Here is a 27,224-nt window from a genome sequence, read left to right as displayed (position 1 = left end):
GCGCACATGCGCGAGAATAGGCGCGCATATGCGCGAGAGGGCAACCGCGGAGGCAGAAAGCCTCGCGCATATGCGCGGCGGAGGTGCGCGCATATGCGCGAGGGGGGCGCACATGCGCGGAGGAGGCCAGTAGCCAAGAGTTCGGAACAGAACATTTGGTGCATATGCGCGACGAGATAACGCGCATATGCGCGCGAAGATGAATTGGCCCTGCGTCGAGGCAGTAGGTCTCGCGCATATGCGCGGGACTTGGGCGCGCATATGCGCGAGAGGTTTTTAGCGAAAATTCAGAACGAAGCACGTGTGATGGCCATGCAATATATATATTGTTCATCTTCTTTCTTTCTCCTTGAGAGACAGCCGAGAGCTCTAGGGAATTACAAAGATTTTTTAGAATCTTCAAACCGTGATTTTGTGCTATCCGTATATCAGAATTTGAATTCGGACACAGTACCGTACTCCTCTCATCGACAGCTACAACTGGACGTAAGTTTTACTACGTTTTGATATGATTTGAAAATATGATGTTGATAGAATCAGATATGATTCATATATGTTGTTCTTGACATCGTAGAAATCGTATAATCGAAACCGGATTGAAGAACAGATTGATTATGGAATTATTATGATTTTCTGATTATACCGATTGAAAACTGAATAGATTTGGATTATTGATTGATTACAGATTGTAATGGATATGAGTTATGATTTGTAATTGATATCTGGTGATATTGTATTGACGGGGATATCGGGATTGTGCCGTTATGCCGTTGAGTTTGAATTAAATTCAGATTGATCAGATTCAGTGTTGATATGAGATTGTATATTGATATTGTTCCTATTCGATATGTCATTCAGATTGAGTATTGACAAATTTGGAATTCCAGACTTGAACGTCATCAGAACTGCGACAAAAGAAAGGTATAAGTCAATGTGGTACCGGGAGAACGACTCGAGTATGATATACTTGAGTTTCCCTAAATCACATACTTATTGTTATTGTATGCATTTCTTTGAGTTATTATGCTTGTTCGATTGATTTATAGAAAGCATGTATTAGACGAGTATTAGATGAGTAATCTTGTGACAGTAGTGCCTGATAGTGATGGAATCGTCACTGGCACATTGCACATTGTCACAGGATAGTGTATTGGTGAAAATGCCAAAGTCTGTGACGGATAGGTCAGGACACCGGATGTTTGGTTATATCGAAATGAATAGAATTGGAGTTTCTTCTATTACTGATATTCGATATGGAATGCCAACGTCTGGAAACCGGGATCCTTAGACTAGGATTGAGTCTAGTCTGAGCCGTGGAGTCACGAGTCTGATTGACAGTCTAATATTAAATTATGTTCTCCGATTTTGATACATATTACTGATATTTGTTTCATGCTTGATATTGATTATATGATTGCATGTTCGTTGATTTATACTGGGATGTATTCTCACCGGAGTTATCCGGTTGTTGTCGTGTTTGTATGTGTGCATGACAACAGGTGGGACAGGATCAGGTTCGAGGAGATGAGGAGAGATCGTGACTAGAGTGGAGACTACGTACTTTGATGTAGATAGGGTTTGAACACTTGATACGTAGTCGTTAAACCTTAGTTTTGTTTGAATGTATGTTGTACAAGATTTGTACTGTTATACTGATATGTATATAAGATTGATTCTATTACGTTCCGCAATTTAAAAAAAAAAAGAAAAAAATTTAGACCCTATTTATATTAATTGATCTAATTAGTCCCAAAGAATGATTAAGAAAATGATTAGCGTCCGGATCCCCACAACAGGTGGTATCAGAGCGATAGATCCTTTAGATTGAGCTAGTGAGCGGGTTAGAATGAATTTTCTTTCCTTGCTTTTGATTGCTAGCATGATTTACTGCTTTAATACATGTTTGCCTGATTATCTGATTTTGATATGGTAATGTGTATTATTGCGAATGGATCAGAACCGATTCTTGATCAGAGGTAAGATGATCAGAAAGGGGACTGAGAAAGATTTGTCAGATTTTATTGCTAACCTTTTTGATAATCAGATATGCCTCCTCGACGAATCCCAGAACAGGGAAGTACTTCGAATCCTCCAATGGATGTGACAGCAACCCCGATGGAAACCTTGCTGAAAAGATTTCAGTCATTTCATCCGCCGACTCTGAAGGGTACTGAGACTTCAGTTGATTGCGAGAGTTGGTTAGATGACATTGAGATGCTATTTGACTCATTGGATTATACAGATGAGCGGAGAGTGAAACTGATTGGACACCAATTGCATGACGTTGCAAAGAACTGGTGGATCACGACAAAGAATGCATTGGAGCATCGAGGTACGAATATTACCTGGAATGTGTTTAAGACTGAGTTTCATCAGAGATTTTTCCCAGTGTCATATAGGAAGGACAAGTGTGCAGAGTTTGCAAATTTGAGACAGGGTCAGTTGAACATTGAAGAGTATGTGGCCAAGTTCTCTACATTGCTGAGATTTGCTCCACATGTTGCTGAGAATGAAGAAGCTATTGCTGATCAGTTCATTAATGGCCTGAATCCTGAGATATTTATACTGGTGAACACCGGGCGACCGAACAACTTTGCTGATGCTTTGAACAGAGGAAAGGGAGCCGAAGCTGGTCTGATTAGACATAAAGGAGCTTCGTATGTCGCACCAGCACCGAGACCACAGCAACCCTCCTCAGCTCAGTTTCCACAGCCTTCCTTCCAGATTTGAGTGTGGCAGTTGCAGTGGAATGAAAGATCAGTTGAAAGCTAGAGGGAAACAATTTAAGAGATCTGGAAGCAGTTCATCCAGTTCTAGTGGCTCGAGACAGACTTCCCAGAGCCAGAGTTATTCAGGAGCTTATTGCAGCACTTGTGGAGGTAGACATTCCACAGAGCAGTGCAGAGGAGTGTTTGGCAGTTGCCGTATTTGTAGACAGCAGGGACATTTTGCTAGAGTATGTCCACAGAGAGGTTCCCAGGGATCCCAGGGAGCAGAGTCATCGGGATCAGTGGCTCAGACAAGGAAGCAAACATCTGCAGTTCACTCCTTTCAGCCAGCACCATCTACCCAGTCACAGCAGAGGCCAGGAGGAAGCCAGACAGTTAGCCAGCCTCCTAGACAGCAGGCCAGAGTTTATGCATTGACTGAGGAGCAGGCACATGACGCACCTGATGATGTTGTTGCAGGTAACTGTTCTATTTCTGGTTACCCTGCATATGTATTGATAGATACTGGTGCATCACATACATTTATTTCTGAGAGATTTGCATTGATGCATTCTTTGCCTGTTGAGTCATTATCTGCTGTATTATCTGTCTCTTCTCCTTTGGGGACATGTTTGATTTCAGTGACATCTGTTAGAAATTGTAGACTGGGGTATGACGGGCATGCATGAGATTGAGTTAGACTGCATTGTACTTGGATTGTCTGATTTTGATTGTATTATCGGTATCGATATGCTGACCAAGTACAGAGCTACTGTTGATTGTTTCCACAAGATTGTGAGATTCAGACCTGACATGGCTGAAGAGTGGAAATTTTACGGTAAGGGTTCTAGAGCTAAAATTCTTTTGATATCCGTATTGTCAATGACTCGACTATTGCAGAAAGGAGCAGAGGGATTCCTTGTCTATTAAGTTGATTTACTGAAATCGAGCCAATCATTGGCTGATTTGCCAGTGGTGTGTGAGTTTTCTTATGTCTTTCCGGATGAGATTCCAGGATTGTCTCCGATTCGAGAGATAGATTTCAGCATTGAGCTGGTACCAGGTACAGTTCCGATTTCTAGAGCTCCGTACCGAATGGCACAGATTGAATTGAAAGAGTTGAAGGAGCAGTTAGAGGATCTACTGGCCAAGGGATACATCAGACCGAGAGTTTCTCCTTGGGGTACTCCAGTGTTGTTTGTGAGGAAGAAAGATGGTTCAATGAGACTCTGCATTGACTACAGGCAACTGAACAAAGCAACGGTAAAGAACAAATATCCCTTGCCTCGTATTGATAATTTATTTGATCAGTTGCAGGGTTCTTCGGTATATTCCAAGATCGATCTGAGATCTGGATATCATCAGTTGAGAGTCAGAGATTCTGATATCTCGAAGACAGCGTTCAGAACCAGGTATGGACATTATGAGTTTATTGTCATGCCGTTTGGTTTGACCAACGCTCCAGCTGTTTTTATGGGTCTGATGAACCGTGTGTTTCAGAGATATCTCGACGATTTCGTGATTATTTTTATCGATGATATTTTGATATATTCAAAGAATATGATTGAACATGCTGAACATCTGAGAACTGTTTTGGGAATACTGAGGGCTGAGAAATTATATGCCAAACTTGTCGAAATGTGAATTATGGTTGAGACATGTTGTATTTTTGGGTCATATCATATCCGGAGATGGTATATCAGTTGATCCCAGCAAGGTTGAGGCCGTAATTTCTTGGCCGAGACCGACATCAGTGCCAGAGATTCGCAGTTTTATGGGCTTGGCAGGATATTAACGTCGATTTATCAAAGAATTCTCCAGTATTGCTAAACCGATTATGCAGCTGACTAAGAAAAATGCACCATTTGTTTGGTCAGAAGACTGTGAGTCCAGTTTTCTGGAGTTGAAGAAGAGATTGACCAGTGCGCCTATATTGACTATCCCGTCAGGTACTGGTGGATTTGTTGTATATTGTGATGCTTCTCACAGAGGTTTGAGTTGTGTTCTGATGCAGCGAGGCCATGTCATTGCTTATGCTTCGAGACAGTTAAAGCCGCATGAATCTCGCTATCCAATTCATGATCTTGAATTGGCGGCTATTATATTTGCTTTGAAGATTTGGCGACACTACCTTTACGGTGAGAAATTTGAAATTTATTCTGATCACAAAAGCTTGAAATATATGTTTTCACAATCAGAGTTGAATATGAGGCAGCGAAGATGGCTTGACTTGCTTAAGGATTTCGATTGTGAAATCAAATACTACCCAGGAAAGTCCAATGCAGCAGCTGATGCACTGAGTCGAAAGGTATGCTCTTTATCCTTATCGACGATTGGTGTTTGAAATTTGATTGAAGATTGTTGTTTGTCTGGATTAGAATTTGAGACAGATAGTAGACCTTTGAGATTATATGCTGTTCAAGTCGAACCAGAGCTAATTTTGAGAATTAAAGCGGCTCAGAAAGTTGATCAGAATGTGCAGAAATCGATTGAGATGGTCAGATCAGGTCATCGATCAGAGTATCAGGTACGTGATGATGTACTGTATGTGAATAATCGTCTAGTTGTGCCAAATGTTTCATAGTTGAGACAACAGATATTAACAGAAGTGCACAACAGTCGATTTAGCATTCATCCTGGTGGCAGGAAGATGTACAATGATTTGAAGACACAATTTTGGTGGAAACAGATGAAGACTGATATTGCAGAGTTTGTTCCCAAGTGTCTGAATTGCCAACAGGTGAAAGCTGAAAGAAAGAAACCAGGAGGTCTACTGCACAGTTTGTCGATTCCTGAATGGAAATGGGATCACATTTCCATGGATTTTGTGACGCAGTTACCGAGATCCTCCAGAGGTTGTGATGCGATTTGGGTTGTGATTGACAGATTGACCAAATCAGCATGCTTTATTCCGTATCAGATGACGTACAGATATGACCAAATGGCAGAAATCTATGTCAGAGAAGTGGTCAGATTGAACGGAGTGCCGAAGTCGATTGTATCAGACCGTGATCCTCGGTTTACTTCGCACTTTTGGCAGAGTTTGCAGCAGGCTCTAGGTACGAAGTTACATCTGAGTACCGCATATCATCCACAGACTGACGGACAGTCAGAGCGGACTATTCAGACATTGGAGGATATGCTTAGAGCTGTGGTGCTTGATTTTAGCACTGATTGGCAAGATGCATTGCCACTTTGTGAGTTTTCGTACAACAACAGCTATCAGACGAGTATTGAGATGGCTCCTTTTGAAGCGTTGTACAGAAAGAAGTGCAGATCTTTTCTTTATTGGGATGATATCTCTGAGGTACCTGAGTTTGGACCTGATATGATCAGAGATATGACTGAAAAAGTGAAGCTGATTCAGAAGAGAATGAAGACAGCTCAAGACAGACAAGCCATATATGCCAATGTTCGACATAGACCGTTGGTATTTGAGGCAGGAGACCAAGTATTCTTGAAGATTTCACCTTTCAGAGGAGTTGTCATATTTGGAAAGAAAGGGAAGCTGTCTCCACGCTTTATTGGGCCGTATGAGATTCTCGAAATGATAGGAGATCGTGCCTATCGACTCGCATTACCGCCTTCTTTATCTGGAATACATGATGTTTTTCATGTATCTACGCTGCGAAAGTATCTCCTTGACGATTCTCACATTATGCTGCCAGACAAGGCCGAGCTTGATGAGAAATTGAGTTATATCGAGAAACCGATCCAGACTATTGATCGTAAAGAAAAACAACTCAGAACGAAGACTATTTCTCTTGTGAAGGTTCAATGGACTCGTCATTGCATTGAAGAAGCTACCTGGGAGACTGAATCAGACATGAGACAGGAGTTCCCACTCCGATGATGTGAGTCTTTTATTTCAGTTGCTACTATTCTGTTTGTTATTGTATTTAATTTCACTGCATTTGATATGATTGCTTGAGATTTCGGGGACGAAATCGTGTCTTAGAGGGGAGAAATATAATGCCTGAGATTTTAAATCGCTGTTATCAGAAATTAATTGACCGATTAATTGATTTGATTTCGAAGAGCCGGATTTCTGCGAATAAGTATTGAAATGCATGAGTTGAAGTGTGAGGGCAGTAGCCTCGCGCACATGGGCGAGAATAGGCGCGCATATGCGCGAGAGGGCAACCGCGGAGGCAGAAAGCCTCGCGCATATGCGCGGCGGAGGTGCGCGCATATGCGCGAGGGGGGCGCACATGCGCGACAAGGAGCGCGCACATGCGCGGAGGAGGCCAGTAGCCAAGAGTTCGGAACAGAACATTTGGTGCATATGCGCGACGAGATAACGCGCATATGCGCGCGAAGATGAATTGGCCCTGCGTCGAGGCAGTAGGTCTTACGCATATGCGCGGGACTTGGGCGCGCATATGCGCGAGAGGTTTTTAGCGAAAATTCCGAACGAAGCACGTGTGATGGCCATGCAATATATATATATATATTGTTCATCTTCTTTTTTTCTTCTTCAGAGACAGCCGAGAGCTCAAGGGAATTACAAAGATTTTTTAGAATCTTCAAACCATGATTTTGTACTATTTGTATATCAGAATTTGAATCCGGACACAGTACCGTACTCCTCTCATCGAAAGCTACAGCTGGACGTAAGTTTTACTACGTTTTGATATGATTTGAAAATATGATGTTGGTAGAATCAGATATGATTCATATATGTTGTTCTTGACATCGTAGAAATCGTATAATCGAAACCGGATCGAAGAACAGATTGATTATGGAATTGTTATGATTTTCTGATTATACCGATTGAAAACTGAATATATTTGGATTATTGATTGATTACAGATTGTAATGGATATGAGTTATGATTTGTAATTGATATCTGGTGATATTGTATTGACGGGGATATCGGGATTGTGCCGTTATGCCGTTGAGTTTGAATTAAATTCAGATTGATCAGATTCAGTGTTGATATGAGATTGTATATTGATATTGTGCCTATTCGATATGTCATTCAGATTGAGTATTGACAAACTTGGAATTCCAGACTTGAACGTCATCAGAACTGCGACAAAAGAAAGGTATAAGTCAATGTGGTATCGGGAGAACGACTCGAGTATGATATACTTGAGTTTCCCTAAATCACATACTTATTGTTATTGTATGCATTTCTTTGAGTTATTATGCTTGTTCTATTGATTTATAGAAAGCATGTATTAGACGAGTATTAGATGAGTAATCTTGTGATAGTAGTGCCTGATAGTGATGGAATCGTCACTGGCACATTGCACATTGTCACAGGATAGTGTATTGGTGAAAATGCCAAAGTTTGTGACGGATAGGTCAGGACACCGGATGTTTGGTTATATCAAAATGAATAGAATTAGAGTTTCTTCTATTACTGATATCCGATATGGAATGCCAACGTCTGGAAACCGGAATCCCTAGACTAGGATTGAGTCTAGTCAGAGCCGTGGAGTCACGAGTCTGATTGACAGTCTGATATTCAATTATGTTCTCCGATTTTGATACATATTACTGATATTTGTTTCATGCTTGATATTGATTATATGATTGCATGGTTGATTTATACTGGGATGTATTCTCACCGGAGTTATCCGGCTGTTGTCGTGTTTGTATGTGTGCATGACAACAGGTGAGACAGGATCAGGGTCGAGGAGATAAGAAGAGATCGTGATTAGAGTGGAGACTACGGGCTTTGATGTAGATAGGGTTTGAACACTTGATACGTAGTCGTTAAACCTTAGTTTTGTTTGAATGTATGTTGTACAAGATTTGTACTGTTATACTGATATGTATATTTGATTGATTCCATTACGTTCCGCAATGTAAAAAAAATAAAAAAATTTAGACTCTGTTTATATTAATTGATCTAATTAGTCCCAAAGAATGATTAAGAAAATGATTAGCGTCCGGGTCCCACACCCATTTAGTAAAATCGTGTTGAATAAGTCGCAACAAAACAAGATTATTTATTTCATTTCATTAATAATCTCAGTTCAATATATACCTGGTAACCAAACAAGGCTTTTTAATTCATTAATCAAATTGAATAATTGAATGGATTCAATCACGCGTATTTGTCAACTACACACTTTGTTTATTAAGTGAGTGCCTCACCCTGACTCAATACATAGCAATAGCATTGACAATTGGTCCAACGCTGTCCCACATTTAGTACCCCACATATATTTGACGTTTACGTCGCGTTTGGCACCTCGCCTGATTGGGTTGTCATATTTCAGTTCAGGTTTGTGTATTACATCAATTCACTCTAAACTCAAGCCCAATGCAATAAAATAGGAGGATGAAGATAGAAAGCTCAATAAATAAACATTAATTATCTGAAAGTTTGTGATTGAAATCTGAATCGGGCATTATTCAAGCACAAGGAGAAGTTAGCAACACGATTTGAAGATGAAGATAGTGGGTAATTAAGGCAAGGGTTAACCGCACAATCGGATATAAGAAGAAGAACAATAATCGGCGGAGGGGCCCACAACAATTATCACGGGAAAAATGCTCTAACAGAAAATCTCTATTATTTCAATTTCATTGCTCTAATTTCTTTATTTTACAGTATTTTACTTTAGATTCTGATGATACCAAATTTTCCCTAGGTCCGGTCTGGTGATCTTAGTCTTCGAATCGGTAATTTTAGAACCGGAGTAGACGTAACGTTCGGATCTTGGTTTTTTAGAGAAAAAAGGAAGATATAATATGTAGAGGGGTGCTCCTGAAAACTAATGTCTGAATGCCCTGAAAATGAAATATACCCGGGTATTTATAGTAGTTGAGATGACTACTTACCCTACTGTGCCAAAGTCTATTTTAGGTAAGTTTTTCTATAAAATAAAACTCTTCTCCAATCCTTGCAAATTCGGGCCAGACTTTCTGGCACATCTAATTATGCGGCGAGATTCTATCATGTTTAAAGATCATTCACGCCTTTGATATTTAACAAGATTCTTAAGACAGAACCCGGAGTTCGGACAAGTTCAAAGGCTCGGTCGAGCTCTGCCCCAAGGTTCGGTCGAGCACTCGGGCTCGACCGAGCTCTGCCCCAGGGGCCGAGTTCTGCCCAAGGAGCTCGGCCAACCAGGGCTCGGCCGAGCTCCCCACCGAGCTCAAAAAGTCCAGCCGAGCTCGTTTAGAGATGATACCAAGTACAAGGGTTTGGATGAGATGTGCTTGAAGGGTTGCCTATTAGGTCCTCAAGAAGAAGTAGTACCCAAACACGGTTAAATATTGGGGGCATCAGTAGTACCCTCCTCTTTTGTCTAAAAGAAGTATTGAATTTTAGATCAATGGGTCGGTCTGATTGAGCCTTAAGTTCTCGGGTTCAACATTAGTTGCGAGAAGATCCAGACCGATCAAGTTTTTGATAAGATTTTGGTCGGCTAAGATCAAACGGTGGTACGTGTAGAACCCGTAAATTAGACTACGTATAAGCCATGCATAATTGCTAGCATTTTAAATTAAAATGATTTTTATTATTATTATTTGCAATTTTTTTCTTTAAATTATTTATTTTATTCAGTAGTTTAAGTGCTATCTTTTCAGTTATTTAAATGAGGCCGGACTGGAGTTGGAATAAAGAGATAGATTTAAGATTTAGAAAACATTCCAAAAAATTTATTTAAGATAAATAATAAGTTGAATTAATGTAAAAGAATTTTTAAGGAATTATTTAAATAATTTGAGATAAGAAGTAGATAAAGTTCAATAATTAATTTCTTAATTCCCTAAAATATTTAATGGGTAGATAAAATACTAAAGATTTAAAACACAATATTTAAGAAATAGTTCCCTCCTTTTTATTAATAAAATCGGCCACTACTCTTGAAGGATTTAAATTAATTTACAACTCACTATATAATTGATTCCTTTCCAGATCCATTTCTTGGTAGATAATTCCCTCAATTTAAATCCTCATTTAATTATTAATTAAGCAATTCCCTACCCTCATTTTTTGGTTTAAAATTTCGGCCCTCTCCCTATTTAATTTAAAAATATTTGGCCATCCTTCACTTGATCTTTTCCTTATCCATTTTTGGGAGATAAATCCCTCACCTTATAATTCCCTAATAATTGTTTATTTAAACAATTTCCTACCCTCCCTTGATTGATAAAATCGATCACCCCTCCTTTAATTTTAAAAGATTTTATTAGTTGGGCAATTTATTTTCTAATTATCTTTCCTTAACATTTCTAGGTAGATATCTTCCCCACCTTTTTAAATCACTATCAAATAATTAATTAAACAATTTTTCCTTTGCACCTAGACTTGAATTCGACCTAGTACACTCTATTATCCCTCAAAAAAATCTTTGATATCATTCTTGTTTCCTATCTAACAAATAAACTAGGATAGAAAGAATATTTCCTTTCCATTTATCTTGTATCTTCCCCTCATTTCTCCCAACCATTCTCCCCTCCCTTTCACCGAAATTGAGAGAAAATTCCAGAGCAATTTCAGTGCAAAAACCGTGAGAAAAATAGGAGAGAAAATCGAGAGAAACAAGATAGAAAAGAGCACTCCTCTTCCTCCTCCGCGCCGCGTCGTCGTTCATTTTTTTTCCTTTCGAAACAAAAATATACAGACATGTATATGTTCTTATTTGCTCTTCAATCAAGTCGTATTATGATTTTTAAACTCTACATGATCATGATTTTCAACCAAAACCGAAATATGGACAGCATGTTCATTAAAAATTCTGCACAGATTTTGCGGGTGCTCTCCATGCTTCACGTTTTCTGTTGTTTTTGATGGCTCAGGATTTGGCTCGACCCTAGGCTCCCAAGGCTGCATCTAGACATGTATTAGGACATGTTAGGACCATATTGGTCCGTTCGTTCAGCCCCATACTCGCTGGAAATTTAGTATTGACAGCAACTCATCCTTAGTGCCATAGTGTGCTTCGATTTTTGTTGCTTGCTGTCAAGGGAGAGTTTCTGATCTTGGCTGCCCTAGGGGCCTATAGCCATGGTTATAACACCTCCCTATCATGTCTAAGACGTGACCAAGTCATCATTTCGAGGCTTGGTCCATGGTGAAATCGGTTTTCAAATAAAAGAAACAAGAACAGATTTTCGGCCCCCTCCATTTTATTTCCAGCAAGTGTAGTTTCGATTTGTGTGGTGTGGTGTGAATCTTGGTTGGCCTCTGGCCCATAGCCACGGTTCATACCATACCTCTTGACGTCTAGATCATGCCATAGTCGACCAAATGACCACTGGAATGATCCAAGACAGCAAATGACAGCAAAGTCTCACGCGTGCAGATTGTTGCGCTCGGTTGGGCGTGTTGTCGCATTTCGGGTGTGGTGCGAATTGTGGCTGGCCTAGGGCCCTTAGCCATGGTTCAAACCCTACCCTAGGATGTTGGTAAGAGCCTCTGGTCAGTGGTTCAAGCCCCAATGGCCAGTAGTCTTGAAAACGACGCAAGAAAACGAAAGCACGGCTGCTGTATTTTGTGGACAGCAAGTGGTGCGTCGGTTCAGAGGCTCGTTTGAGTTCTTGATTGGCTTTTAGGTTATGGAATTGGACTGGACAGTGCCTCATCAAGTTGGGAAGGCCACGTTTTTGGCCGTTTGTGATTCAGGTAAGTTTAGAGGTCGTACGAGAATTTACGGTGCAATGTGCCAAAGTGACTCTCGAAAGAGCGTTTCATGTTTTTGGCCTCCATCTGCCAAAATTAGAAATAATGTAATTTTAGGAGCATTAGTTCATCATTTTAAGCGTATTTTAATCATGACTAAATGATGGTTCTGTGTTGGTTCGGGTTGGTACGGAGTCATGATTAAATACGAAGTCGTTGGGCGTAATTGTCTCGTTTTTTGGATTCAATTACAAAGTTTGGTCAATATAAATCGTTTGCATATTTTTCGTGTTTGATTTAAGTCGCAGCGAGCCTGGGAGCGTTCCAACCCAATTGGTAAAATTATTAGAGGATATTTAATGATGTTATTTAATTATATTACGTGCAAAATATTCATTTTTGAGATTTATGCGATATTGGTTGTGGTCACTTCACTATCATGGGATTATTACTTCACCCGGTGGTCACTTACCGGTCAGTTCAGTTCTCTACCACCCAGTATACTGTGGCATTAGTCTGATCAGACGATTATTATTTCACCCGGTGGTCACTTACCGGTCAGTTCAGTTCAGGGGCCACTTGCGTAGACCATAATCTCACCAGAAAATTATTACATGCTATTTCATTACAGGACTCTATTGAGCAAGCATTTCACTTATGATTTTCAGTTCAGTTATGCACGTATTATAATTACTCATGATATTTTACGTTACACCTCATGACAAGATATTTTCACTTGCATGCGATTTTATTATTTATTTACTTGTTATTTACGATATATGCATGCTGAGTCTTTAGACTCACTAGACTTGATTGTTGTAGGTACTGATGATGTCGAGATCGAGGGCGGGGACCAGTGAGCTAGCTTGGGTCGGCAGTAGTGGAACCCGAGGACCTCATTTTCAGCATTTTCGATTTTTAGGCTCAAACATTTTATCTCTCGTTGAAGTATTTTAAATTGTTACTTTGCAAACATTAAATTCTTCCGCTGCTATTTTGAACATTAAACTTTATTTATCTGTTTATCTTATGAATGAGACATTTTAATTATTTAAAAAGAAAATTTTTAATTTTTCCGCAATTTTTTTTAATACGAATTTAGAGGCCTTTACAGTACGGATCCCGAGGTATTTAACAGGCACGATCCCAGTCGTTCATTCTTGACTGATCCGACGGTTCTCCTCTGCCAGGCCCTCACAATTCTCTCAATTTCTCTCCCAAAGTACGAAGTGCTCCCGCATTCTCGACGTCCTCGGCTCGACCAACCGTCCTGATTTTGGTAATTTCTCGTTCCCAACTCTATCCTTCTTGATTGTTTTGTTTAGTTTTTCTTCTTGTGCTAGTTGCAATAGTTTGGTTAAGGAATGGATGAAGCTATATGCATTTCTTCCCCCTCCCCTTCGACAAGGCTTACCTGGTATGAGGTTAAGGCTTCGGTCCTAGGATATGACGATGTCTCTAAGATTATAGAGTTATCGGGATTGTCTTCGGAGATTGATATTCGTATCCCTGAGATTACAGATAGGGCTCATATCCCACCGGATGGATATTGCACCTTTTACTTGGACCAACTAGAAATGGGTCTTCGGTTTCCCATCCCCAAAATAATTCAGTCCCTTTCCGAGCACTATCTTATATGCCCTAGCCAACTAGCTCCTAATTCCTTCAGCACACTTCTGGCCTTAGGGGTCTTACTCAGGTATTTCGATATACCCCTCTCAGTAGCCCTATTAGATCGTTTTGTGCAAATCAAGAGAAATGAAATAGGTCGATTTTACTTATCACCTCGACCTGAGTGTGACTTTCTGGGCGGGAACCCTTCTTCTCACAAAGGTTGGATGAACCGCTATTTTTATGTAGAGTCTGAGCAGCTTCCGTGGCACTACGACATGACTTGGCCCGACCAGTTATGTAAGGTTCAAAATTAAGACGACGTAATCCAACTGCATGCAAATCTAAGAAATAAGAAAAATGAGTAATTAATTGATTTTAATTGCTAATCAGTTATGTGACATACATGCTTATAGGCTAAATAAGATTTTATTATCATCATGCATAAAATTGTATTTTTAAGGAATATTCAAGTTGCGATCGAGGAACGGAGACCGATGGCTGAAAAACGTAAAATGTTTTTATTAAATTATTATTTTTAATTGTTTAAAATATTGTTGATGTTTTTTCATATTTTTGAAAATAAAAGGTTTTGAGGTGATTTTATACGCCGGAACGTAGATTTTATTGGTGTTGATTTTTCAATAAAAATGCGAGTTTTCTGGCAACCCGGCTAATAAATTCACAAATTTATTTAAACAAAAACCTTGTTGATATTTTATTAAATCCTAATTAAAACTAATGGGCTTAATTTATTGGCTTAATAGGCCTACGCCTAGTAAATAGTTTAATTAGTATTTAAAAATGTAAAATCCTATACCTAGCAACACAAACTCACGTCTCCCACTCTTAAATTCAGAAAACTCTCCCCTAAAAGCACACAACACACACGGCACACACACACACCACAAAGGGAAGGGTTTTTCGAAGGGTTCAAGGAGGAACAAGCCAAAGGTTTCACTCCGTTCTTCGACGTCAACGGTTTTTAGTGCGTATATAACGCAAAGGCACACCATAATTCTTCCTTCTCTCGTCTTTCACACCATAGTAAATATTTAAAATCGTTTTGCATGAATAAACATGGAGCACTTGTTTATAATTCGTTTTTCATGCATGGGTGATGTTAAAACATTATTTTTGTTTCAAATAACTTGTATATTATTTGGTTAAGGGGCTGCCATGATATAAGTAAGATCAAGAGAGGTTCACTCCTGTTTTAGAGCCACACACTCATGCCTAAACCATAGAACCGAAGGTTATAAACTTGCTGGAAACAGTTTGCTGTCATGGGGCTTAGGGGATCGGGTTTCATGACTAAGGGGGAGGGCTGGAAACAAGGACTCCTACCCGAGAGCAAGCTTCAGTTTTTGCGCAGGGTTCGCGCAGCTTGGTAGGAGGGAAGGGCTCGGTCCAGGGCTCAGGGGCTGGGCTAGGGCGAGTCCTTATGGTCTTAGGTAGGTGTCCTAGAGGGTGGTTTGGGTGCTGGAGCGATGGCTTGGTCCATAGGTTCACAAACTTAGAGTCCTTGCTCATTGAAACTCTCCGCCAGCTTATGGGTGAGGGAGAGGCTTTCGTTTTTGGTTTTGGGAGGGGTTTCTAAGTGGTCTAAGGGTTCAGTAGGGTACTCTAGGGTGTTGGTCAGGTTTTGGATCAACATGGTTTGGGGGTGACTCGAGAAAATCGAAAGTTGGCTCGGGGTCGAAGTTTAGGTGTCATATTAGGGTCTCTAACTAATAAAAAAAATTGAAAAATGGCTCACGGGCGTCGAGACGTGGTTCATAAGTGCTAAAATGATATAAAAAGACTAAATTTTGAATTTAAGAATTTTATATTAAAGTTTGTGATTTTTCGGGTTTAAAACACCGTCAAAACAATTAATTATAGATAAATGAAAAAGTTTAATATTTAAGCTAAATAAAATTATGAGAAAATAAATTTAGGCTTAAATAATTATTTGGGACAAGTTAGAGTCAATAAATTCAAGAAAAACTCAAATTCGAGGAATTTTACGTCTAGGGATAAAACAGTCTTTTTACACCTAAAAATTAGTAAAAGTCATGGCAATGCCCTAAATGCTGTTTTTATGATATTATGATTATTTTTAAATGTTTATGAAATGTTCATGATTAAATTATTATTTTTAAATGTCTGTTGGATTTTTTTATGATTTAAGGAAGACATTTAAAAGACATGTTGCATGCTTGGTTTCAAAACAAATGTTATGTTATGCATGATTTTATAAAGTGATGAGAATGTTAAACGTTGAAGGAAGTGAAGTAATTGTGGCTATTGAGATAACGGTATGAGGTGACGGTATGAGGTAATAGTAAGAATGGGAATATCGTGAGGGGAAAAGGCCAGAGGGAGCCCATTTATGGGAAAAGGCCCCCCGAGGGAACTCCGACGATCGTATTTCTATTCGAAAGAGGATAGGCCAGGGTCCAGTTCACCGGTGAGAGTGTTGCTGGTGTCCCCCGCCGCCCAGTACTGCGGTTTCATGTAGATGGATCCTTCGACTTTTGAGGTTTGAGAAAATTCACAATTAACGATCTGAATTCAACAAATGAAAAGGAAAAGGAAAATTTTATGATCATGTTAAAGGTTTTTATGTCATGTTGAGGAAAAAGGAAAATGTTAAAGTTTATGTTTGCATGTCATGAAAATGTTATTTTTACGTAAAAGTATTTTCACTGTTGCATGCGATTTTATACGTATTATTTGTTATAAAGATTATAGTGTGTTGAGTATTTAGACTCACTAGGTATGATGGATGCATGTGAGTTTGAGTGAGGACTTGATGGTTTATTTTGCTGGATTGTCGGTGCACACAACCCGAGGACCAGCGCTTCTACTTTTCCGCATTTACGATTTATGATTCATGATTTACGTTAAAGATTTTTAGACTATTTATTTATGTTTTTGAGAGATTTTGAGAGGTTTAGTATGAGCTATACTTTTCAAATTATTTCTTTTTAGGTTTGGTAAAACATTTGACGATTTCATTTTTATGATTATTTCACTTGATTTTTAAAATGCTAGTTGGTTGATGTTTTATTTTAAAGGGTAAAATATTTCATATGGCCGAAAAATTGAGTGTTTAAAAAAAAAATTCTAGCACTTTTAAAGGTATAAAAAGGGCAGACGTTTCAGTTGGTATCATAGCAAAGGTCCTGTAAAGGGTTGTGCCACCATCAACGCCGGGAAGATCAGTCGTCAAACCTTAAAGTTGTAAGTTTTACATGCTTTATATGATTCAGTATGTTGTTACCTGCATGACGTTATGAATATTATGTTTACGTTTCATGTCTACTAGCTTTTTGAGTATTTATGCTTTGCATGCTTAAATTGCTAAAAAGGGGTAGGATATGTCACATGATTAGAGGACTTAGATTTAAATGCATGTTGGTTATGTTAGAATTTGGAAAACGTTCAGATAAAATTCCTCCTAGACGTGCCCCCGTTATTGAGAATCAGGAAGAAAACAGTGTGAATCATCAAGGGAATAATCAAGGGAATGCACCACCACCACCACCAGATGTTGCTACTCATGCTTTAAAGGGGATGGCTCGTCTCTTCGAGCAGCAGATACAACAGCAACAGTTACAGCAGAAACAGTTGCAACAACAGTTACAACAGATGCAACAACAGCAGTTGCAACACGCACCTAGGCCACATCACGACATTTATGATCAGTTCCGGAGGCTAGGGCCGAAGGAATTTTCTGGCACCACCGATCCCTTTGCTGCTGAGAGTTGGATCCGTTCACTTGAGATACATTTTCGTTATCTGGATATGGAGGATGCGGATCGAGTGAGGTGTACTACTTATTTATTCAGAGATGACGCTTCTTTATGGTGGGAGGGAGCCGAGCACAGTGTTGATCTTGCTATCACTTGGGCTCGTTTCAAGGAAATATTCTACGAAAAATACTTTACTGCCGATGTTAGAGGGCGACTGATGAGGGAGTTTGTGACCTTCCGCCAAGGAGACTCAACTGTTGCAGATTTTGTGAAGAAGTTTGACAAGGGTTGTCATTTTGTACCCCTTATTGCCGGGGATCCTACAATGAAGTTTAAGCATTTCATGGATGGCTTACGACCTACCCTTCGAAACAATGTTATGATGATGCGTCCATTGGATTATGCTACTGCTACTGCTTATGCTTTCCAGTCTGAGCAGTCTTTGAGGGACATTGATTTTGAGATTTAGCGCAAGAGGCATCACTTTCAGAATAATAATCAGCCGAATAAAAAGCCTTATACAGGTCCTCATAGACCTCAAGGGCCTCAAAAGCCCCAAGGTCCAGTGAAGAAGCCAGTCCCACCAAAGCCACAAAATCCTGGAGCACCAAAGCCTGCTGAGAGGCAACCATGCAAGGAGTGCAATCGCCTACATCTTGGCAAATGTGAATGGGGATCATTTAAATGTTTCTACTGCAAGGAGGCTGGACACAAAGCTATCGATTTCCCAAAGAAGAAAGCAGCTACTACGGCACGAGCTTATGTTATGAATGCCGAGGAAGCTGAAGAAGAGGCAGACACTACACTCATCACGGGTAACCTAGTCATTTAACATTTTTATATTGCTTATTATTGCATGAAATTTTAAATTGGTTATTAGAATTGATTTGAGAACAAGATTTAACCTGGTGGAAATTAGGTTGCATGTTCTACTTATTTGGATTTAAGTTATGATTCTAGAAACCATAGAAAATGATGTTAATTTTGTGTCATATTTTATGGATGATTTGATTCCAAATAAAAATTTGAGGGCCAAAATTTAAAGAAAATCATAACTAAGGGGTTTTTATAAGAGTATCGAAATTATTGGGGTTAAATGTTCAATTTTCGAGAATTTGAGGGCTAAAAAGTAATTAACCATAAGATAAGGGACCAAAATGCAATTACCGAATTCTTAACGACCATGATTGTAATTTTCAAAAACTTCAAGGACTAAAATGAGAAATTTTGAAAATATAAGGGCCATAATGCAAATATCCGAAATTTAGGGGACTAAAGTTCAAATTTCGAAAAAATTGGAGGGCTAAAACGCAATTTTTCAAGAAATGCTTAAGTTCAACACGCAAACTACATATAATTTTGGGAATTAACGGTAGTAAATCCTTAAGCTTCAACACGAAAAGATTTAAAAGACATTTTTCGTCGCAGGGAGGATCATCATTCTAGGTGTAGCCACCTATGCTTTGCTAGATTCAGGAGCTACACATTCTTTCATATCTGAAACCTTCATCAAAAGACTGAATATTACTCCACAAGATATGAGTTTGGTTTTCAAGGTTTCTATTCCTTCTGGTGATCAAATGCTCACGTCTAAGATTGTCAAGAATCTGGAGCTTCGTTTATTCAAGGATGTTGTGCGGGCAGATCTTATTGTGCTTCCTATGCCCGAATTCGATATTATACTCGACATGAATTGGTTATCAGCGAATGGAGCTTCGATTGATTTTCGTCAGCGAACAGTGTCTATTCAATCGCCTAGTGGTAAGCCTTTTGTCTTTGAGGTGGCGAGAAACAAACAAATGCCGCACATTATCTCTTGTCTATGTGCGAGGAAGCTTATTAAGCTTGGATGCCAAGCTTATCTAGCATGTGTCAACATTCAGAAGTTAGAAGATGTTGATATTGTGAGAGAATTTCCTAGCGTCTTTCCCGAGGACGTTTCTAGCATTCCGCTCGATCGTGAAGTGGAATTCTCTATTGATCTAATGCCGGGCACAATTCCTATATCAAAAACGCCTTATCGTCTAGCACCTGCAGAAATGAAAGAGCTAAAAGATCAAATCCAAGAATTTCTAGACAAGGGTTTCATTCGACCTAGTTACTCTCCATGGGGCGCTCCGGTATTATTTGTGAAGAAGAAAGATGGTAGTATGCATCTTTGCATTGATTATAGAGATCTTAATAGGGTCACTATCAAAAAAAAGTATCCATTGCCAAGAATTGAAGATTTATTTGATCAATTGCAAGGAGCATCGATATTTTCTAAGATTTATCTGCGATCTGGATACCATCAATTGAAAGTAAAAGAGTCAGATGTTCATAAGACAACATTTCGCACAAGATATGGGCACTATGAGTTTATGGTCATGCCATTTGGGTTGACCAATGCGCCAGCGATCTTCATGGATCTCATGAATCGCGTATTTCAGCCGTATCTGGATCAGTTTATTATTGTCTTCATTGATGACATATTGATCTATTCCAAGAGCAGATAGGAGCATAGCAGTCATTTGAGTATTGCACTGCACGTACTGCAAGACAGAAAGCTTTATGCAAAGTTCAGCAAGTGCGAGTTTTGGCTTGATAGAGTGGCATTCTTAGGCCACATCATTTCTAGTAGTGGAGTGGAAATTGAACCTAGTAAGGTTGAGGCAGTGAAAGAGTGGCAAATACCGAAGAGTGTTACCGAGATTCGCAGTTTCTTGGGATTAGCTGGCTATTATCGCAAGTTTATTCAGGGGTTTTCATCTATAGCGGTACCTATGACCGCCTTGACAAAGAAAAATGCAAAGTTTGTTTGGGGACCCGAGTGTCAAGACAGTTTTGACAAGTTGAAGCAAGCCTTGATATCTGCACCAGTGTTATCTATGCCATCAGGGCAAGGGGAGTATATTCTTTATACTGACGCTTCTAAACTTGGTTCGGGCGCAGTTATGATGCAAAACGACCGAGTTATCGCCTATGCGTCAAGACAGTTGAAAATTCACGAAAAGAACTACCCTACTCATGATCTTGAGCTTGCAGCAGTAGTCTTTGCACTAAAAATTTGGAGACACTGCCTTTATGAGGAGAAGTGCAAGATATTCACCGATCATAAAAGTTTGAAATACTTCTACACCCAAAAGGAGTTGAATATGAGACAACGCAGATGGTTTGAGTTAGTTAAGGACTATGATTGTGACATTAGCTACCATCCGGGAAAAGCTAATGTAGTGGCAGATGCATTGAGTAGAAAAGCAGCAGTTATCACTCAATTATCACTCCAAAGACCGTTGTAGTCCGAGATACAGCGGTTTGAGCTTACAGTATATGCTAGGGCCGAGGCCCCAAATCTTGCCACATTATCAGTACAGTCGACCTTGAGAGATAGAATTCGGGATGGACAGTCCACTAATGAGCAGTTGCAAAAGTGGAGAGCTAGAGATGTAGCCAAGGGCCGGAATTTATATTCAGTGGTGGATGGTTTAGTTCGTTATCGAGATTGCCTATGGGTTCCTAGTGACGAATCTTTGAGAAATCTTATTATGAAGGAAGCTCATGACTCACCATACTCCATTCATCCGGGAAGTACGAAGATGTTCAAGGATTTGCAGTTGTTGTATTGGTGGCCAGGCATGAAGAGGGACATTCTGAGATTTTTATCCGAGTGTTTGATTTGCCAGCAAGTTAAAGCAGAGCATCAAAGACCAGCGGCGAAATTGAAGCCACTCCCTATTCCTAAGTGGAAATGGGAAAATATCGCTATGGACTTTGTTGTAGGATTGCCAAAGAGTGTTAAGGGATTGAATGCCATTTGGGTGATAGTTGATCGTCTTATGAAATCAGCGCATTTTCTACCCATTAAGACGACATTCACCATGGTTCAGTATGCAGAGTTATATATTCGGGATATAGTTCGTCTGCATGAGATTCCAGTGTCTATTGTTTCTGACAGAGACCCGAGATTTACGTCATCTTTTTGGAAATGTCTGCATGCAACGATGGGGACCAAGTTATTGTTCAGTACAACGTTCCATCCTCAAACCGATGGTCAGTCAGAAAGAGTTATACAGATTTTGGAAGATCTACTGCGAGCATGTGTTATTGACTTCCAAGGCAGTTGGGAACCAAAATTACCTCTAGTGGAGTTCACCTACAATAATAATTTCCAATCATCAATCGGGATGGCTCCTTTTGAGGCACTTTATGGAAGGAAATGTAGATCTCCCATTCATTGGGACGAGGTTGGGGAAAGAACAGATATTGGTCCGGATGTGATTGAAGAGACTGCCGAGCTTGTAGTCAAAATTCGTGAGAGAATGAAGACTGCACAAAGCCGACAAAAGAGTTATGCGGACAAAAGACGAAAGGACTTAGAGTTTGCAGTGGGCGACCATGCGTTTGTGAAAATAGCACCCATGAAGGGTGTTATGCGCTTTGGCAAGAAAGGCAAGCTTAGTCCAAGATTTATAGGTCCGTTTGAGATTTTGGAGAGGATTGGGACACTAACTTATAGAGTGGCATTGCCACCAACACTTTCTGGAGTTCATAATGTGTTCCATATTTCGATGCTGCGGAAGTACATGTCGAACCCCTCACATGTACTAAATTATGAGCAACTTCAACTAACTCCAAATATGACATATGAAGAAAGATCTGTCCAGGTCTTAGCAAGGCAAGAAAGACGATTGCGAAACAAAGTCATTCCAATGGTCAAGGTTAAGTGGCTGAATCACTCGGAAGAGTAAGCTACTTGGGAAACCGAGAGGGACTCGAAGAGTCGCTATCTAGATCTATTCGGTAAGTTCTAATTTCGAGGACGAAATTTTATTTAAGGGGGGGAGGAATTGTAAGGTCCAAAATTAAGACGACGTAATCCAACTGCATGCAAATATAGAAAATAAGAAAAATGAGTAATTAATTGATTTTAAATGCTAATCAGTTATGTGACATACATGCTTATAGGCTAAATAGGATTTTATTATCATCATGCATAAAATTGTATTTTTAAGGAATATTCAAGTTGCGATCGAGGAACGGAGACCGAGGGCTGAAAAACGTAAAATGTTTTTATTAAATAATTATTTTTAATTGTTTAAAATATTGTTGATGTTTTTTCATATTTTTGAAAATAAAGGGTTTTGAGGTGATTTTATACGCCGGGACGTAGATTTTATCGGTGTTGGTTTTTCAATAAAAATGCGAGCTTTTTGGCAACCCGGCTAATAAATTCACAAATTTATTTAAACAAAAACCTTGTTAATATTTTATTAAATCCTAATTAAAACTAATGGGATTAATTTATTGGCTTAATAGGCCTAAGCTTAGTTTATAGTATAATTAGTATTTAAAAAAGTAAAACCCTATACCTAGCAACACAAACTCACGCCTCCCACTCTTAAATTCAGAAAACTCTCCCCTAAAAGCACACAACACACACGGCACACACACACACCACAAAGAGAAGGGTTTTTCGAAGGGTTCAAGGAGGAACAAGCCAAAGGTTTCACTCCATTCTTCGACGTCAACCGTTTTTAGTGCGTATATAATGCAAAGACACGCCATAATTCTTCCTTCTCTCGTCTTTCAAACCATAGTAAATATTTAAAATCGTTTTGCATGAATAAACATGGAGCACTTGTTTATAATTCGTTTTTCATTCATGGGTGATGTTAAAACATGATTTTTGTTTCAAATAACTTGTATATTATTTGGTTAAGGGGCTGCCATGATATAAGTAAGATCAAGAGAGGTCTACTCCTGTTTTAGAGCCACACACTCACGCCTAAACCACAGAACCGAAGGTTATAAACTTGCTGGAAACAGTTTGCTGTCATGGGGCTTAGTGGATCGGGTTTCATGACTAAGGGGGAGGGCTGGCCTTGGCTTGGGTTCAGGGCTGGCTAGGGGCTTGGTTGAGTCTAGAGTGGAGTCCTAGCCATGCTAGGACTCAGGCTAGAGGGCTGGGAGGAGTCCTTGTAAACAAGGACTCCTATCCGAGAGCAAGCTTCAGTTTTTGCGCAGGGTTCGCGCAGCTTGCTGGGTGGGAAGGACTCGGTCCATGGCTGGGCTAGGGCAAGTCCTTAGGGTCCTAGGTAGGTGTCCTAGAGGGTGGTTTGGGTGCTGGAGTGATGGCTTGGTCCATAGGTTCACAAACTTAGAGTCCTTGCTCATTGAAACTCTCGGCCAGCTTATGGGTGAGGGAGGGGCTTTCGTTTTTTGTTTTGGGAGGGGTTTCTAAGTTGTCTAAGGGTTCAGTAGGGTACTCTAGGGTGTTGGTGAGGTTTTGGATCAACCTGGTTCCGGGGTGACTCGAGAAAATCGAAAGTTGGCTCGGGGTCAAAGTTTAGGTGTCATATTAGGGTGTCTAAATAATAAAAAAATTTGAAAAACGGCTCATGGGGGTTGAGTCTTTGTTCATAAGGGCTAAAATAATATAAAAGGACTAAATTTTTAATTTAGGAATTTTATATTAAAGTTTGGGATTGTTCGGGTTTAAAACACCGTCAAAACAATTAATTATAGATAAATGAAAAAATTTAATATTTAAGCTAAATAAAATTATGGAAAAATAAATTTAGGCTTAAATAATTATTTGGGACATGTTAGAGTCAATAAATTCAAGAAAAAGTCAAATTCGAGTAATTTTACGTCTAGGGGTAAAACGGTCTTTTTACACCTAAAAATTAGTAAACGTCATGGCAGTGCCCTAAATGCTGTTTTTATGATATTATGATTATTTTTAAATGTTTATTAATTTTACTTGATTAAATTATGATTTCTAAATTTCTTTGGGATTTTTATGATTTAAGGAAGACATTTAAAAGAAATGTTGCATGCTTGGTTTCAAAACAAAAATGTTATGTTATGCATGATTTTATAAAGTGATGAGAATGTTAAACGTTGAAGAAAGTGAAGTAATTGTGGTTATTGAGGTAACGGTAAGAATGAGAATATCGTGAGGGAAAAAGGCCACAGAGGGAGCCCATTTATGGGAAAAGGCCCCCCGAGGGAACCTCGACGGTCGTATTTCTATTCGAAAGAGGATAGGCCAGGGCCCAGTTGACCGGTGAAAGTGTTGCTGGTGTCCTCCGCCGTCCAGTACTGCGGTTTCATGTAGATGGATCCATCGACTTTTGAGGTTTGAGGAAAGTCACAATTAACAATTTGAATTCAACAAAGGAAAAGAAAAAGGAAAATTTTTATGATCATGTTAAAGGTTTTTATGTCATGTTGAGGAAAAAAGAAAAGGTTAAAGTTTATGTTTGCATGTGGGGACCCGGACGCTAATTCATTTTTTAATCATTCTTTTGGGAATAATTGGATCAATTAAATAAACTGGGTCTAATTTTTTTTTTTTAAAATACAATGCGAAACATAAGGTAATCACTCTGATATACACATCAAAAGTAAAGTACAAGTCTTGTACTACAGTATGTTAAAACAACTACTGTTCAACAACTATACATCAAGTGCTGAAACCAATCTAAATCATAGTCCGGAATCTCCACTCTAATCACGATATCTCATCCTCTTCTCGACCATGATCCTGTCCCACCTGTTGCCATGCACACATGCAAACACGACAACAGCTGGATAACTCCGGTGAGAAATACATCCCAGTATAAATCAACGAAACATGCAATCATATAAACGATATAAAAGCATGCAATAGATATCAATAACATGTATCATAATCTGAAAACATGAATCAATATAAAACTGTAAATAAACTCGTGACTCAACATATCAGACTCTACTCATCTCTAATCTTGGGATCTCGGTTCCTGAATCTTGGCACAATATACCGAATCTCCGCAATAGAAGCTGATCCGCTCCTACGTAACATCGATATAAACCAACATCCAGTGTCTTGGCATATCCGTCAAAGACTTGGCACCTCCGCCATTGACTCATTCTCGTAATCTATCTTCTATTCTATGCTTTTTTATCAATCAATAGGATAAGCATACTCATTCAAATAATACAAAGGTATTAAAACAATAACATATAAGTATGTGGTTTAGAGAAACTCGAGTTAAGTCCAACTCAAGTCGCATCTCCCAATTAACATTGATTTATACCTTTCTTTTGTCGCTTTCTAACGAAGTAGAAGTTCTGAATTCAAGGTCTGTCAATACTCAATCTGGCAATAACAATATCGAGGAGTACAATATCAATATACAACTCAACCAATACTGGATAGAATCAAAAGTCAATCTAATTCTGTTTTGACGGCATAACAGTACAATCTCGATATATCCAACCAGTCAACAATCAGAGATACTATCTGTAACTCATAATAAATCACAATATCATCATAGTTCTAATCCATAATTCAAATCTCATCAATCTCTATTGATATAGTTTGAAAAATCATAACAATTTAACGGTATCTGTTTTTCAATCTGATTTCGATTATACGATGTCTAATATCACAAGAACACCATATACGAATCATATCCGATTCCTTCAATATCATAATTTCAAACCATAATATAAATCAATAAACCTTACGTCCTTGTGTAGTTCTCAACAAAAGGAGCACGGTACTGTGTACGGATTTAAAATCTGATAGACAGATATCTCAAAATCGCCAATCTAAAAGATGAAGAAAACTTTGAATCTTTTCAAGGGAATTCTCTCGGTTCTTGTTACTGAGTCTGAGGGAGAATGAATTATATATATATATATATCTCACGCACAACACGAACAAGTGGCTCTTTTTCGTTTTGCATGCCGCGCGAATATGCGCGCCCAAGGCCCACGCATATGCGCAGGAAGTTCTGTCCGGACGCCTTGCTTCACAGCAGCTCGCGCATGTGCGCGACTTCACCCCGCGCATGTGCGCCTAAATCTCTGTCTTGGCAATAGTACATCTCATCACCTCGCGCTTATGCGCACCCGATCACCGCGCATATGCGCGCAAAGTTCTGCCCGCGCACTAAGCTTCTCACACAGCTCGCGCAGATGCGCGCCTACTCCTCGCGCATATGCGCGAGACCTTCTGTCCTTGCACCAACTCAAACTCATGCAATCCTTTTCCAGATCTTTTCTACTCCTTCGATAATTACATCAATTTATCAGTTGATTAGTGTCCGATTGCAATACTAATATTTTCAGGCCTTACAATTCTCCCCCTGTAAGACATGATTTCGTCCCCGAAATCTCAGGCAATCATATCACAAGCAATTAAATCAAATGCAATAAACAGGCAGAAATAATAGAAGCTGAAATAAATACTCACATCAGAGAAATAGTTCTGGAAACTCCTGTCTCATGTCAGATTCAGTCTCCCAGGTAGCTTCTTCAATGCCATGACGGCTCCATTGGAATTTCACGAGCGGAATAGTCTTCGTTCTGATCTGTTTTTCTTTATAATCAAGAATTTGGATCGGTTTCTCGACATAACTCAATGTCTCATCAAGCTCGGCCTCGTCTGGCTGAATAATATGGGAATTATCAGGGAGATACTTCCTCAACAAAGATACATGAAAGACATCATGTATTCCAGATAAAGAAGGTGTAAGGACAAGTCGGTAGGCACGATCACCTATCTTCTCAAAAATCTCATAAGGAACAATATATCGTGGAGAC

The sequence above is a fragment of the Primulina tabacum genome, chromosome 2, assembly GCF_025594145.1.
Source record: "Primulina tabacum isolate GXHZ01 chromosome 2, ASM2559414v2, whole genome shotgun sequence".
NCBI lineage: Eukaryota > Viridiplantae > Streptophyta > Magnoliopsida > Lamiales > Gesneriaceae > Primulina > Primulina tabacum.
The sequence above is the reverse complement of the archived record's forward strand: the minus strand, read 5'-3'. Positions refer to the sequence as shown.